This window comes from Chaetodon auriga, chromosome 9 (genome assembly GCF_051107435.1).
Source record: "Chaetodon auriga isolate fChaAug3 chromosome 9, fChaAug3.hap1, whole genome shotgun sequence".
Classification (NCBI taxonomy): Eukaryota; Metazoa; Chordata; class Actinopteri; order Chaetodontiformes; family Chaetodontidae; genus Chaetodon; species Chaetodon auriga.
Genome location: NC_135082.1, coordinates 9401978 through 9417646, shown reverse-complemented (window position 1 = coordinate 9417646; position 15669 = coordinate 9401978). Strand labels below are relative to the sequence as shown.

Sequence of the window (15669 nt, the reverse complement as noted above, 5' to 3'; positions counted from 1 at the left end):
ACTGTGCAGTGGAGTCTTGTGTGTTTGTGTCTGTATTGAAGCCCCTTTAGGCCAGCTTATCCCCGCCTAGAGGATGTGAGCGGGTTATCCCACAGTCTCTGCTGGGAATGGAGTCCAGCCGGCCAGCAGAGCGGTGTAAATCTGCTCGGCCTATAAAGACCCGGCTTATCTGGCCTGATTAACGGTCGAACGTGGCAGACGCGGTTTGAGACGAGGAGAAGATGCATAGGGAGTGGACATTCCACTGAATCTTCCAGCACTCTTTTTCTTGTCCACCCCCGGTCTCCACTCTGACTCCGCGGCTCCGTTTTTCTTTTCCTTGATCATCACCACCCCACCCCCGCTCCTACTTCTGCTCCTTCCATGGGGTAGAATACACAACAAAAGGTGTGGGGTAAAGTAAGCAACAAATGGTGTGTATGTGTGTGTATTTGTTTGTGCGTGTGTATCCCGTGCCTTGGTGTCACCACAGGGGATCCTGTCCACTCGGTCCCGTCTATCCAAGCCAGCCCTGACAGGAGTCATGGGGGGGGGGGGTTAAAGGTCAGAATTCACGGACGAGGGGTCACGGAAACACAGCAGGGGGTCAGTAATGATAACCCTGCACTGATCTAAACCCCAGGCCAGCACCAGCCTGTGCTGTCCATCAGCAGCCCCTCCACCTATTCTCACACACACACACACACACACACACACACACACACACATACACCTTCCCGCCCACCTGGTGCACGAGCAGACAGACTGGTTGTATTTCTTTGCGTTGTCTAAACACAGGATATGAAATGAGCTGTTTGTGAGGAAAATGGCCACGCTGTGTTTAGGGGTTAGAGTCAGCAGAGAAGTGATTTTAGACAGGAGGCTTTTAAGGACAGGGAAGAATAAAGGAGGGAATGAGCAACAGAGCAGGAAAGAGAGAGATGGAACAGGCACATACAAATGTCCAGACAAAAAAGAAATTTTGCTCATCATTGAAATAATGTACTGTGACTGCTCGGTGATATGCTTTCAGTGGTTAGCCGGGCCGGTGAGTCTCTGTTCTATATAAGGGTAAGGCCATGAGGCAGTAAACACAGGCAGCCTGTCGTCATGCGCCCCTCTTCTGCCTTGATTTCCTGTGTAGTGGGCAGGGTAAGCCTGATCCCCCCTGACAGCTGTCACTCTCCATCTGAGTGTACCATCGTGGACTCTGACACACACCGACTTCCCCACCAGAATACTGCCGCAGTGGAGCACATGCTATCTCACCTCCAGAAGATTGCCTCAGGAAAAAACACATCGAGTAAAGCCCACTCGCAGCAAAGAGCAGAGATGTTTTCATTCTTGTCATTTAGTTTTGCAGGTAAATTCACTCCAACTTCCTGCAAATGTTTTTTTTTTTTTTTTTTTTTTTAGTCTGGACTGATAAGCACTTAATTATATAACAAAAAATATACAAAAAAACCCTGCTCTATTTATTTCATGGCTCTTATAAACGTGGGTTCTGACCCAGTCAAAACAATGCCGATGAGTATATCCGGCAAACTGCGTGTGACAATGTGGGATGATCTTTCTGTGGAGCTCACACCTGACAGGATTAAGGTTAGGAGGCATGTTGCATATCACTAACATTCATGCTCCTTTGCGTGGGCTCTTCTATATTGCTGTTATTTTTTGCTCGACAACCTAACAACCTACACATTATGCACCCCTCTATTCATATACCCCCCAAGGAATCCTCCTCCACGGGGCAACATGCGTGTAACACCATCTTCTTTTGCTTTACAAGTCAGCTTCTTGCCCTTGGGAGAGTTGAAGGTCAAGTTTCAAATCCTTGGCCCGGCTGCAGCCGATCACAAGATCCAGTGTGACATATGTGAACATGCGCGCTCCCACGCTCAGTAATAATGCGAGTGAGTTCAGGAACATGAAGACACTACATATACACAAATGAAGGCCTGTACACAGTCAAATAAATATCAACACCAGCAGACTTGTAGCTCCATTTGTTGCACTGCAACGGCATTAATCTGATTAGAAAAAAAGTGTTAAATGTCATCTTTTAGAGTTAACATAAAATTACCATAATCAAATCACAGCCGCTCGGGAAAAAGAGCCCGTTGCATGTGTCAGCGGCGCATTTGAAAAAGACAAAGGCATTTTGATTGTCAGATTATAGAGATGCAAATAACTCACACATTTCCAACGCGCAATTAAATGAATTTTTGTTGAGAAACGATAAATGGTAACATCTGGTAACCTCCCTCGGTAAAATCACACTGAAATATTTTAATTACAAGCAAGAGAGGCACTGGACTCGTCCACATACAGTACATGTTAGCAGAGAAGAACAAGGATGGACTGTTTTGTTGCATTTGTTGCATTTCTGCATGTATACGCAGACATTAAAAATCACTGGCAGAACCTGAAATAAAGATTTTGTTTGTTGATAAACCTTTTTGTTAGTCCTGTTTTAAATGCTCTGGTACAGTATATCTTGGGGTAAAGAAAAAGCTTGTAATTTTATATCCATTGACTGTACCTTTAAATAGTCAAACTGCTGTGTTCATTCCAGTAAGTGTCATGATTTTCAATGAGTAAATTACCATGATTTGCAAAATGCTTTAAGAGCGGGATTCACACGGAAGATCACTGCAGACCCACAAGTAACTGTCATCGATGTTACCGATTAGAGTTTTAAGCAGTGAGCCTTAACGGATTTCATTTTCAAAATAAACCCTGCTAACGGGTCAGGTTAGCACCGGTGCAGCAGCATGGCCTGGGATAAGAAGATTTAACCCCCCACCCCCTGTGAGGGAATATAGCCCAGTGTTTATTAGAGTGCCAGTGTAATATATGACTTTCTGCTTGCTTTGCAAATCTATCCAGGCTGCCTCTGCTACTTCTCCTTTGGATATTTCATTCAGAGAAGGTTAGCAGGCACAGCGTTATTGTCGCTGGTTATTGCCTTTCGTTTATTACAGAGGAGTTTGTTTAGGGCCGGGGTGGGGGTGGGGGTGGGGGGGGGTTGTTTGGAGGGTGGAGGGTGGTTTGGGGGGACGTGAGGACTTTCTTTTAGAGGGAGGGCTGCTCACGTGGCTGTACAAGTGAATTGTAACCCTTGGTTACAGCTGAACCCGTCGCTGCTAGATGAAGCTGATATATTCATGTATTCATCTCAATTAGTCTGCTCCGTGCATCTTCACATGCAGACACTCATCCCTCCTCGCCTCTGCTCCGTGCTTATCTTATTAGAATATTTTATCTTGCGCAAGTTCTCCCTCTCTTTCCGACGATGTCATCCCTCGCTCCCACTCCTCCAGCCATCCCTTTCTCCTTCCGTCATTCTGCTCTCATGTTTGGGAGTTGTGTGTGTGTGTGTGTGTGTGTGTGTGTGTGTGTGTGTGTGGGTACTGTGGGAAGTCTGTGTTCAAGTCATTTTTGTTAACTGATAGCTTAGATCTCCTTTCAACACACAGACCACGAGAGACCGCAGAGCTAACTCTGCGAAACAACAACACTGTTGATTTTTGTTTTCGTTTTCATCCTCTCAACTAACACAAACTCATTTGCAGAAAGACTCCTTTCTCTGTGAGCCATTTTCAGTTGTTGAAAGTAGCTTCCTGGTTTTCTTTAATTCTGTCCGCCATGCAGAAACCATCTCTGTGGTTTCTTTGCAACACAAAAATAGCTTCAGGCAAAAGGAGAGGAGACATCTTAAGACCGCTGGAAAGATGCACGTTTGGAGTGGAGTCCGTGGTGATTAGGAAAAGTAAATGTAGGACACGAGGAGATGAGCATCATTGTCCGTAAAGAAAATTGTTTCGGACAATGGTGTATTGCTGCATCAAAAAAATGCAAGAGCAGGATAAAACAATGACAGCCCATAATCTAAAACACTCAAATGCATATTTCCCTTTCCATCTGTGATGTCTGAGGTTGTTTGCCCTCTGCTTTGCCAACAACACATATTCTCAGTGTCTTTCTTCTCCAGCCAAAGCTAAGCTCAAATCACAGCTCTCTGTCTCTCAAATGGAGCTCTCTCTCTCTCCGCCATTCCTAGAACAGTGGTTTCTCTTTTCCAAGGCACACTCTGAAATGGCTTTGTTTTCCGACAGCCATTCAGTGGCACCCTCAGCCGGGGCCTGCCAAGAAGTCCGCCTCCCCGAGCTGGAGCCTGGGCCTGTTTACACAAACTCATCGGAGAAATATGGATGTATAATTATAGAGGTTGTTAGTTTTAATGTCGCATCCTTGCTATGGAAACCACTGCATGCTTGGTCAGCTACGATGAGGGGCGGCCTCCGAAACTCTGACCGGGGATGGCGTGAACATCTCAGCATTTTTGGGGGAGCAAGAGAGAAAAAGGAGCGTCTTGATGGAATCGAATGAGCGGCGAGCAAAGCAAACAAACATGAATCACAAGGCGGTGATAGAGATTGCTGTGGTTGTCCAACGCATAAATACAGAGTCTAAATACTGCTCTGCAGGCCAGGACCAAGCCCGTTTCTGTGAATTCAGCTCGGTGGCAAAATGTCCATGTTCCATTCCAGCGCAACCACAGGCACACAAACACAGTAACAGGAGCAGACAAACACACGAGGCGTGTGTGCGCACAAACACACAGGCATAAATAAGCACCGAGCCACATAAGCAAATTCATATATATATATAAAAGCTCTCACTAGCATGCAAATCGACATTCATACCAAAAACACAATGTGCTCTCACACGTCCGTCCTCCTTCTCTCGGCACAGATTTGCTTGCGTAATAGGAGCCTCTGTATGCATTGTGCATGCGTTAATGCACATTCAACAGAGCTGTAGCTTAGCTGAGCACAAGCTATTTCCAGTCAGCAGTCCCATGGGGTGTGAGCGTGTGCGCTATCAGAGTTTGTGCATGCGTCCCCTAATGGATGGATGGATGGATGGATGGATGGGTGCTGAAAAGAAAGCCTCGTGTCTTCAAATAAATATGTGCTATTGTTTGCGTTCAGGCTGCGCCGCCTCTCACAGCGAGTTGACGACTTCGTAGATGGTGACGGAACAGTTTTACCTCCCAAACCCACAGGTCCATTTTTTTTCCCTGTGTTTCTTTTCCTCTCTTTCTTCTGCAACTTAATCTCTCTCTCTCCCTCCGCCTTGCCACCTATTTTCTCTCCTTTTTAGATCTTACCTCCCCCCTCCTCCCTTCCTCCCCTCATCTCTCCTGCACAGTGACAGATCCTTCAGGAAATTGTTTCGAGTCTGCCAGACATTTTTGTGTTGTAGCTGTTTATTTGTGCTGGGGGCACGGGGGTCCGGAGCCTCAGTTTCTCTCCGCTCTTGGACGAGAGGTTAAGCTCCCGAACTCTTTCACCGCCCTGCGCCAAGAAACACTGATCCTCGATCAGCGTGGCTTTACCGTGTAACCGATACCAGGGATGAGGAGAGAGGAGCAGCAGGGAGAACGTAATCAGTGTGTGTGTGTATGTGTGCGTGTTTGTAAATGTGCGTCAGCTGCTGGCTTTGTGTGTATTAGGATGCAATCAGCAGCATTTTTTCTGTGGTCTGCTGTGCTCTCTGATTGGGGTTTTGGCGAATAACAGGGGAAGGGAGGAAAAGTGTGTTTCTTTTCCTGCTTCTTGTGTTGCAGCCTGGCCTCAGAGCTGGAGAAGCCTCGCTGTGGTTTGGAGACGGGCTCGGAGCTCTGGCGCTTTACACATCAGCTACATCAGACCCTCTATTTATTATGTATCTGTCTGTCTATCTGCCACCCTCAGTGTGCGCGTGTCTGCGTGCATTAGAGCTACGAGGACTCGGGTCCCGTGTTGGCTGCAGTCAGCTCCGTTCAGTCGCCTCCATGTTAGCAGGTACAGGAGATTTCCCCGGGGTTTAGGCACAGAGGCTCACACGTACAAACACACACGCTCACACAGCCACACATGCACAGTCACAGGGACACATGCACGCCCACACACACACGTGCACTGTCCTCTCTCTCTCTCCGTCTTTGTTCTGCCTCTTGCAGATTTTGTTTTTGCGGACAGCAGATGGGCTGACATCGACTCTCTCCTAAATAACAAGTACACTCTCTGTCTCTCGCTGTCTGTCTCTGACATCTCTCTCTGTCCGTCTCACTGTCTTTACATTCTCCCTGCGCTGTGATCTCTCTTGTGCCGAGAGGACTCGTCAGTTATTCTCCTCACTCATTTGTCAAGCAAAAATCCCAAACATTCACTCGTTGGAGCCTGTCGTATGTGATGATCTGCAGCTTTTCCGTGTTTCCTATCACTGGAAACTGAATATCTTTGGGTTTTGGACACATTGGTGCAATAAAACATTTGGAAACATCACCTTGCGATTGTGCCATTTTTCACACATGTCTGACATGTTATCGACCAGTAAATCAATCCATTAACACCCCCAAAAAATCTTCACAGCAAAAGTCGTGTGTTGCAGCCTTAAATCTTTCCCTTTTTATATTTCTCCATCGCGATCACCCAGGCAGCTTCATTACCCTGAGGGCACTTTTCTCACCTGAGCCTCAGCACTCAGCTCGTCTCTGCTCTCACACTGGATCACTGTACTGATCCCTCTTACTTAGCATACCTCATTGGGTTTGTTTTGCATCGCCTATTTGCAATTGGAAGTGCCGAGCCTGCGGTAAGAGTTATTGTTTGTTTGTTTGTTTCCCATCTTTGATGTGTGTTATTGTGCCGAGGAGCACAAGGCTGGCTCAGTTGTCATAACTCTCTTCTGGAGGCCAGATTGAAAAGGTCAGTGAAAATGATGCTCCTCTCTCCACAAAGGATGAATGGACACAGTGTAGGAGCTCTGCGCACACACACACACACACACAGATGAGCCTCACACACATGTACACAAGCTTAGATAACGACACACATTTGCATAAGTGCACACAGCAGCACACACACGGTCCCTGCAAGCACATTTTTTACAGGCACCAGCGCGAGCTCGGATCCTCTGAGGATGTTTTGTCCCGTGCCGTTTGTGTTCGTTAACTTATTCCAGGGCTGCGATTGATTCCTCTCCTGGGGGGGGACCTTGCTTACAGATTAGCTCTTTAGTCAGTCTAGATTTTTGGAGCCTCGTGGCCTTTGACATGTCACTACTATCTCCCACCACATTCCGATCCATCCCAGTGCTTCTTTTATCAGGCAGCGCAGGCTGATTTGTGGCTCATGGACCTTTAGATCGAGCCGGGCGACTCCTCTCCAGAGTCCAGAGTCCCATATCACCTTTGTAGACAACCACAAAGGGTAGAGAAAAGACGAAGAGGATCAGTGTTATCATCTGTTGGGATTTAGCGAGTGAACCACGGTTCACCTCATGTGATTATCAGTGCAAATGAAGCAAGGCAAAAACTTCAATGAGCCTCCTGCTGGGTAACAAGCTCACTAAGAGACCTTCTGTGTACATCTGTCAGCTGATTACACATGTGTTCCCTGACAATACCAATACCACCCACTGCCATGGATGTTACCGGATCTTTTGAGAAAATAACTCTTGGGATTTATAATAGGCTAAGATTAATACAAAGGCACTGTAATGGCCATAATAATGGGATAATCAGAGCACTACAGCCTCTTTCTCTCTTGAAATCCTGTAATTTTCTAAGTTTATTACAGCGCTCAGAATGCTTTGTGTTAAAGGTTTATGTACTGAAATTCAATTAGAATATTGTGAGTACATTTGCTTTGGGGGCAAAATAGTTTTCAATTATTTATCATAAAATGCAGCCCTCATGCACTGGACATCTGTACAGTTGGGAGGTCAGTGTCTTGCTAGGAGCAGTCGCTATTAAAATGGTGATGCATGAATTATGGTCTTAAAAAGTCTTGCTCACTTTGACGACATTTTAAAGGTTTGAAATATACTCAAACTGCAAAAACAGCTTGTTGTCTGCAGCCCAAAATAAAAAAAAAAATAAAAAATTGCTCACATCTGTATCTTTTTATAGACTAACAATTCCCAAAGTGGGGGTCAGGACTCACTGGAGGGTCACCAGATTTTGACGAAAGATTATGAGTAAAGGGATTAGAAAGGAAAAACAATATTTGAGATTTTCTGACCTTTTTCTTATTTTGCTCAGAAACTTCTTGGTACTTTGCCTTCTTCGAGACAGAAAAATCCCTCTTTGGTTTAACTGCTCACAACTGACAGTCCACATGCCATCAGCTGCGATGAAAGGTCACAGACAGACTGCAGTTCATTTTAAGGAGTCACAAGCCAGAAAGGTTGAGAACCACTGATAAAATCCACTGTAAGCAAGAAAGCACGGCTGCTAGCCTCCATTTTTAACGCAGCACTCTAGCTCCTCTAGCTACATTATAAGAAAAGTCTTTCATTGGTTCACTATTAAATCCCTTTTGTAAAGCTCTTTATTGACATTATCTTCATCTGTTTGATCATACATAAATATATAAGAGGTTTCTGGCTTAGTTATATGTAGATAATTCAACCATTTCATCTCCTCTCATTTTATTTGTTATACATTCCAAACATTAAACGGACTCATTATTTCTCATACTTTTTGCAGCCATTTCTCAGTAGTTCGTTTCAGGGCAGTTACTCTTAATATTGTCAACAGATACTTGTGTCTTTTGCCCACCATTTCTCTTGGCATTCTCTCCGGCTCTTTCCGGCGTAAATGATGGTTAATGAAGAATGAAAAAGGAATAATACGCTCCATTTCTTCCAGCATAACTTCCTAGAATGTCCTTAACCCTGGGCATGACCAAAGGATATGGCTGAGGTGTGCAGCTTTGGGTTTGACGCTGCAGCAGGAAGTGAACAGTCATCTTAACAGAACAACATGGAGAGTGATGGCAGATCGGAGGCTGGTGATGCTGCTGTCTGTTAGATGAAAGTAAGAACAGGAGAACGGGAGTAGTAGAAGTCATGTGAGCTGATTGTTGGTGTGGATTAGTGGGTATTTGGTTGAGAAGAGTGGGCATCTGGCCCACTAATTTCTGTGGTAACAGGGAAACACTGGGCCCATGATGGGATTAATGAAACACTAATGTGGAACTCCCCTCTGTCTTTAACAAGGATGAAACTCTGTGTACTCATTGTTTGCTACAAGCCTTGTGCACACACACACATTGGTTAAGTGCGAGATAAACAGTAACTCAGCAACTCCCACATGAACAATGTTAACCTTTAGCTTTTGAGCTTGTGGGTGCGTGAGCTTGTGTGTGTGCGTGCGTGGGCGTGACAGCATGTGTTCCTTCTCCTCTAACCTTTAGCTCTGACCAATAAGAAGGTGAAATGCTGGTCTTTTCTCTCTGACCCAGTTTCCCCTCTGCGAATTTCTCTGAACACGCAACATTTCAGCTGCTATTAGTCAAATGAAGCATTGTCTGAGAGTGTGTGCGCCGGGTGTTCTTGTGTTTCTGTGTGTCTCTCTCAGGGCATGTTGGTTCACCTGTTAGTTTTGTGTATCCGAGGGTGTTAACGTGTGTGTGCCCACTAGGGCTGTGCCACTTTTAAGAAATAATTGTCTAATTGATAAGAAGTGACGTTCACCACAAACAAAGAAAAACAACACTCGCAGCCGCCCGAAACATTTTCCATTTACGGTTCAGTCAGTGCTTTTAGCTGCATACGACTGCCGGTCATCTGAAGCAAAAAAAGAGCTACTTCGGGCTGTTTTTCCGTGTTTTTACTCTGCACATGATTTATGTCAAATTGCTGAGGTTTTCTGCGGCTGCAGCTCGATGATATCGGTGAAAAGACCCATTACAGCCAATTAGCTACTCTGTCATTAGGGAGGGTTGTGTGGGCTACTGGCAACTTCTCCACACAAGAGAATACATTATAGCTGAAATAGCTGGTAATGTTGAAATAGCTAATAATCTAAAAATTTTCCATATTGTGAACGCAAAGTCGTGGTAGGCTTGAATTTTACAGGCAGCGTAGTTATGAAATAAATATTGGATGCGTCAGTTCAAGTTATGCTTCTCATAACTTTAATACCGTATGCAATAGCTTACAGTGTTATAAGCTGTAAGTCCCACTCCTTCAGGCTACACTGTTTTATTGTCCCAATCGACCCACATTCAGGATTCTATGATCTGAACTCCTCCGGTGCACACCTGTCATATTATGTGGGTTTCAGCTTAGAAGCGTGTGTGCACATTTTGAGCAGGTCTCTTTCATTGTGTGTGTGTGTGTGTGTGTGTGTGTGAGTGTGTGTGTGTGTTAGTTTGTGTGTGTGTGTATGGGAAGGGGGGGCAGGAGCGCAGGAGAGAGGTTCAGGATGCGTTGTGCTCAAAGATGAGTCTGTCTACATCTGTCATGTTGGAGTGTGCTCAGTCTGTTCGTGTTTGAGACAGATGACTTGCTCTGCTCCCCAAGGTCCTCCTGTTATTCTGCGTCCTTTATCTCCTACTGATCCGACAGACGGCCCGCACCGTGTGTGTACTTTTTGTTTTTTTGCGTGTAGGCACGAGGGTGTGTATGTGAATATTCCGCCTGTGCGTAGACTGGCTTATGTGTTTCTTTACGCTTGCACATACATACAAGACAGCGTCATCTTCTGTCGTGAGTGTGTGTATGTGTGTGTGTGTGTGTGTGTGTGTGTGTGTGGGGATACATGGGGCAAGTTTTGTGCCATGTACAGGAGCGCAGGGTTTTGTAGCATGCTGAGTTGGGAAATGGAGAGTGGAAAGTGCAGCGGTGTAAAAGCTCTGCCCCTCTGGATTCACTAGAGAGGTGACACACGGACACCCACAGCTAAATGATGCAGAAGCTCTCTGTGTCTGCAGGCTGTGAGTCTTGTACAGACACACACACACACACTCACAGATACACACACAGACGCTTTGGGAGCCGCTGACAGGTCCTCTGCAGAGGTTAAAAGCTGTCATAAGCAGCCTTGAAGCACTAGCCCAGTGGTGCTGGCCACAGAAGTCCATAATGCCCAACCTTTGGCTTGGTAATCTGGGACTGTCTTGACTGATGCACTGGGACCACACACACACACACACACACACACACACACACACACACACACACACTCACACACAATGAAAACCTTACAAAAATCATCAAGGAAAATTTACGTGCATACAGAAATACTAATTCACACTCATGCACATATCTGTCCAAGCATACAGGCACACACGAATACACACACACACACACACACACACGCACACACTCGACGGAGAGAGATCCTCAAATGAACACAGTTGCACAGGGGCCAAAACACACACAATGAGAGACTCTGGGTTGAGTGCAAGAGAAATGGTGAGTGTGAGTGAGAGAGAAGCAAGCTGGCAGACACACACACACACACACACGCACACACACGCTCACACACACACACACACACACTCACATGCACACAATCCAACACACGCATATGCTTCCTCTGCTTCACAGAGAGAGATCACCTCCCACTTCTTCTTCTTTCCAAACTGAGCTCTCCTCCTCTCGACTCCTCACTTCATCACCTCCTTCCATATTCCCTCACCGACATATGCACACACGCTCAGACACCCCCATCCGCTGCCCCGCACACACACACACACACACATGCACACACATACACACACTTGCACGCAAGTACACTTCAGACAGATCAAGTCTCACTCCTCCCCGGCTTGCACACTCTCTCGTCTTCAAAAAAAGGAATCTCCCACTTCCTCTCCTGCCCCCCCCACCCCACACTCCTCTTTCCATCTCCTCTCTAAACACCTCACCCCCCCACACATACACCTCTCCACTTCACCTCCCTCCCTCACCTCCCTGCAGCACCACCGCTCCTCCTCCCCCCACCCCATGCTATCCCATAGTGCTCTCTGCTGGAAGGATTTAGAGGTACCCTGTAATTTTGGTGCCGGAGGAGCTCTTAAGTCCTGCCTGATCTTCTGGCTACACAGGCAGCCAATGAGTGTGTGTGTGTGTATGTGTGTGTGAATATGTATGCGTATGCGTGCATGCACATGTCAGTGTGTTCTTCAGTGTGTGCTTGCGTCTGTGGGTCCAAGTGCTTGCATGTCTGTATATTTTTTTCCCAACCATTTCAAGTGTGGCTGTATTTGTGTGTGCGCAGCCGTGCATGATTTTGCTTTTCGCCCGTGCGTGCGTGAAAGTGAGAACGAGAGCAATCTAATCAGGACGCAGGAGAGGAGCTCCCCCTCTGGCTGTATACTGAAGCAGTGAGCAGAGCAACAGTTGTGTGCACTGGGCCGCTAACCACCTTAAACCTTGACAATAATGCTGCTACCTGCTTACCGTACATGCTTCAAAGCGGCTCCTGGGAGCAGGCAGCACGCCGTGATATTAGACCTGCTACATGGTGGTGCTTTGCAAAAACTAAATGGGGAAAAAAAGCATTGTTGTTGAACATGAAGATGAGAAAATCAGCTGTGTCCATCCCCATTACGCAAAACCACATTTATTCCAACCTAAATTCAATATTGGATTTTCAAAATAGCATGAAAAATGTGCAGCGCTAGCCACGAAGATATGACTTTTTTATATTGTCTGTCAGGTTTTATTATTGAAAAGAAACACGAGAAGAAAACATTGGCTGAGCCGAGCGCGCCTAATTCATCTGAGATGATATGAAAAGTCTGAATGAATTTTCTTTCAAACCAAACCTGCGCAGGAGGCTACGTGGGAGAGATGGCGAGTGAGAGGTTGGAGGTTGATTGCTGATTTCCATTTCTATTTCTAGGACAAAGAAATGGAGGGCTGATGGGCTGGGACATCTATTTAGATCCATTTCATTCTGCCATAATCAGGCTTTAGCCATGCCCTAATACTCAGGATTAGAAAAGGTTCAAAGTGCAAACATCTAGATCCCCCAGTATTATTCCAGTCTGCCAACCTCACTCTGTATGTTTGTGTGGGTGCGTGTGGGTGTGTGTGTGCACGTGTGTGCTTGCATGCATGCCAGATCTGCTGGGGAGGGTTATCTCTGGAATCAGGCCCATAAACCTAATCTAACCCTCTCTGTGCTCATTCAGGAGTGAAATATTTTGTGCAAATAGGCTCTCTCTTCCTTCTCCCCACTTTGACTCTGGTCCGCTAATGTAAACAAAACCAAGATAAGAATATTGCAGGTATGAGAAATAGCCATTTCTGTTGTGACGCCGCGTTTGATACAGACACGCATACGAAACACGGCGGTGTGCAGCTCCCTGCCTGGCCTCAAATGGATGAAACAGCTCTGTGTGCTGCTGTTTTTCCTTGATGCAAAGTGTGAGTGATCAGATCGTGGTTGTGCCTGTTTATGTATTTACCTTTTTTTTTTATTTTGAAAGTGTCGACATTATTGCCGGTGGTTACCGCGACTGCTGCTCGGCTCGTCTAAGTGGAAGTCTGAATGCTGTGGAGAATGGGGGGGCGGTGTGTGAAAGGTAGCCAATGAATGTCACCTCTCATCCACTTTCTCATTAAACAACCTGCTCTCTGTCTGTCACATGGGCTGTATCTATCCCCTCGTTCGGTGCTTTGGGCAGATGTCGCACGCTGGAGCTCGCGCGCGCCCAACAGACACTGGCACACATACACACACGTACACACAGCCCATTGCACTGTATGAAAGCAAACCCCCCTGGGCTGGACAGGAATAATAAGCAGCAGATGATTCATGATGGAGATGGGGAATGTATTCAGCAGGACCACCTGAGTGACCTCATTTAGCAGACCTGAGAATAAATATAGACCACCGCATCGCACTCTAGCTGAAGCGTGTGTCGTCTCGGCCAGTCAGCGCTGCATCTCTCACACATCTCCCACTCTTCTCCTCGGAGCACCGAGGGGAGCAGTCCTTCCACTCTGCCCTCAATGTCCTTGTGAAATCTGTGTGCATTTGTGTATATGCAATCGCGTGCATTTACAAATGCATGTTAATGTGCGAGCAGTAGTGGTATGCATACAGCACTGAAACAGGAGCCTTTGTTGCAGGCCAGCTCTTTCCCCTGTAAGGCTTGCTCTTGGCTGATACGTTTGTACTGTAGATATTTCCCAACATCAACATTTGGCACCTGGTTTCTCTTATGACTTCAGCAGCTGTAGATCTTTTGTTCTCCCACTAGTCACTCTGCGGCCAGTGATCCACACCCACAAAGAGGGCCTTAAATCATAGCAAAAACCCAGCTCTGGAGCAGACCGCTTTATTAAAAAAATCAACATTCCTTCATGCAATGACCAGTGCTTTGGGTATTCTGGACCGCTAACGTTGAACCGGTTTGTTCCACTAAATCATTAGCAGCCGAATGGGAGTTTCTTTGTTCTTCGCGCCGTTGTTGCTTTATCCCCTTGTGTTTTTATCTCCGTCGAGACACACAGGAAGACCCAATTCCCCAGTTTCCTCTCTCCAAAACATGCCACGGCCATCGGTCTTTTAATATCTGGAAATCCAGATTTGGATTAACGTCAGTATGCAGGGATGAAACGAGAGGGAGTGAGAGAGGGTCAGAGAGGGAGGAAAAGAGGAGATAGAGTGAATGAGAGGCTTTCAGATTTAAAAAAAAAAAAAAAAGCTGGCAGCATGTCCTTGTTGTGGAGTAGGGTTAAAGAGTTTGAGAAGCGTGGCTGGCAATCATGTTTTTTTGAGTGAACTCATGACATGACAGATGTAAATACACTGATATGAGACAAAGGTTGAAATGACAAACGCAGTCTGGAGCTTTTTTTTTTTTTCCACCGCACATTATTTCCTGCACTCAACAGTTGTTTCTGCAGCAGATTTCCATCTTGAATAGTACTCAAAAGATGGATTCACATAAGGAAATGTGGTTAAAATTGGACACGGTTAATCGGATTATGAATTTCCAGCGGTACAGCGAAGACCTTAAAGTATTTGACGTTTTAAATGGCCTGAATACAAACAACGTATAAAGTGATCATCTCATTATAAATCCAGCTCTCTTTCAGCTGTTCGCCTAAACAGAAGCCTCGAAGGGCCAACTTATCATCATGCCACATCAGTAGAGCAGGAGCCCGTTCAGCCAGCCTCCAGGAATAGTTAATTTAGATGACAGAAGTAAGTTAGCACGGGGAAGATTTGCTCTCCCTGAGTGGATATAAAATTCTTAGCATGACGCTCACTCTTAGTCAGATTATTCAAGTGCCTTTGAGCTCGATCTTCAAAGAGCTCATTTTTGTATAACCTTGCCCTGGAAATTTGAAAATTGAAAGAAGAGGAGAAATTGGGTGGAAAATGGCAGGATGAGGTTAGCACTCGTGGCAGCGTCTGGGCCATTCAGGGCTGTGAGACGGTGTGCCTTTAAGACTGGAAACGGGCCTGTTCACCTCACTGTCTTTGAATGTTCCCTTCAGAAGAGACATGCTCCGTGCATAGGCTCTACATAAATCATAAGCCTCACTTAGCCTTGAGTGTTCATTCACATTAATGTCCCACGTAAATTTAAAATCTTTTTGTTCCTGGCGCTGCGCTCGGCTCCGCTGGCCCCTCGTATATATTTCAGTGTCCGGTTCACTCAGTCGTGTTGAGTCTACAGTGGGAGGGATGTGGCCAAAGAGCTCCTGACACAATGTTATCACAATCATTCTCACAAATTATCACGTACTCTGACCACGCTAACAAAATGTTGTGGTTCCCCTTGTAATTTAGAGCGCGAGTATGATCTGATAATGTAACATAATATTAATGCAATTCATTATTTCGTTTTCTCCAATTTCGCCCGAGTACAAAGCTGGAATCCC

At 45.9% G+C, this 15669-nt stretch overlaps 1 protein-coding gene across 1 annotated transcript in view; it reads left to right on the top strand.

The window, feature by feature from the left end:
- Window positions 1-15669, top strand: part of efnb1 (ephrin-B1) — a 58873-nt gene that overhangs the window by 28527 nt on the left and 14677 nt on the right. The gene's annotated exons all lie outside the window — the stretch shown is intronic.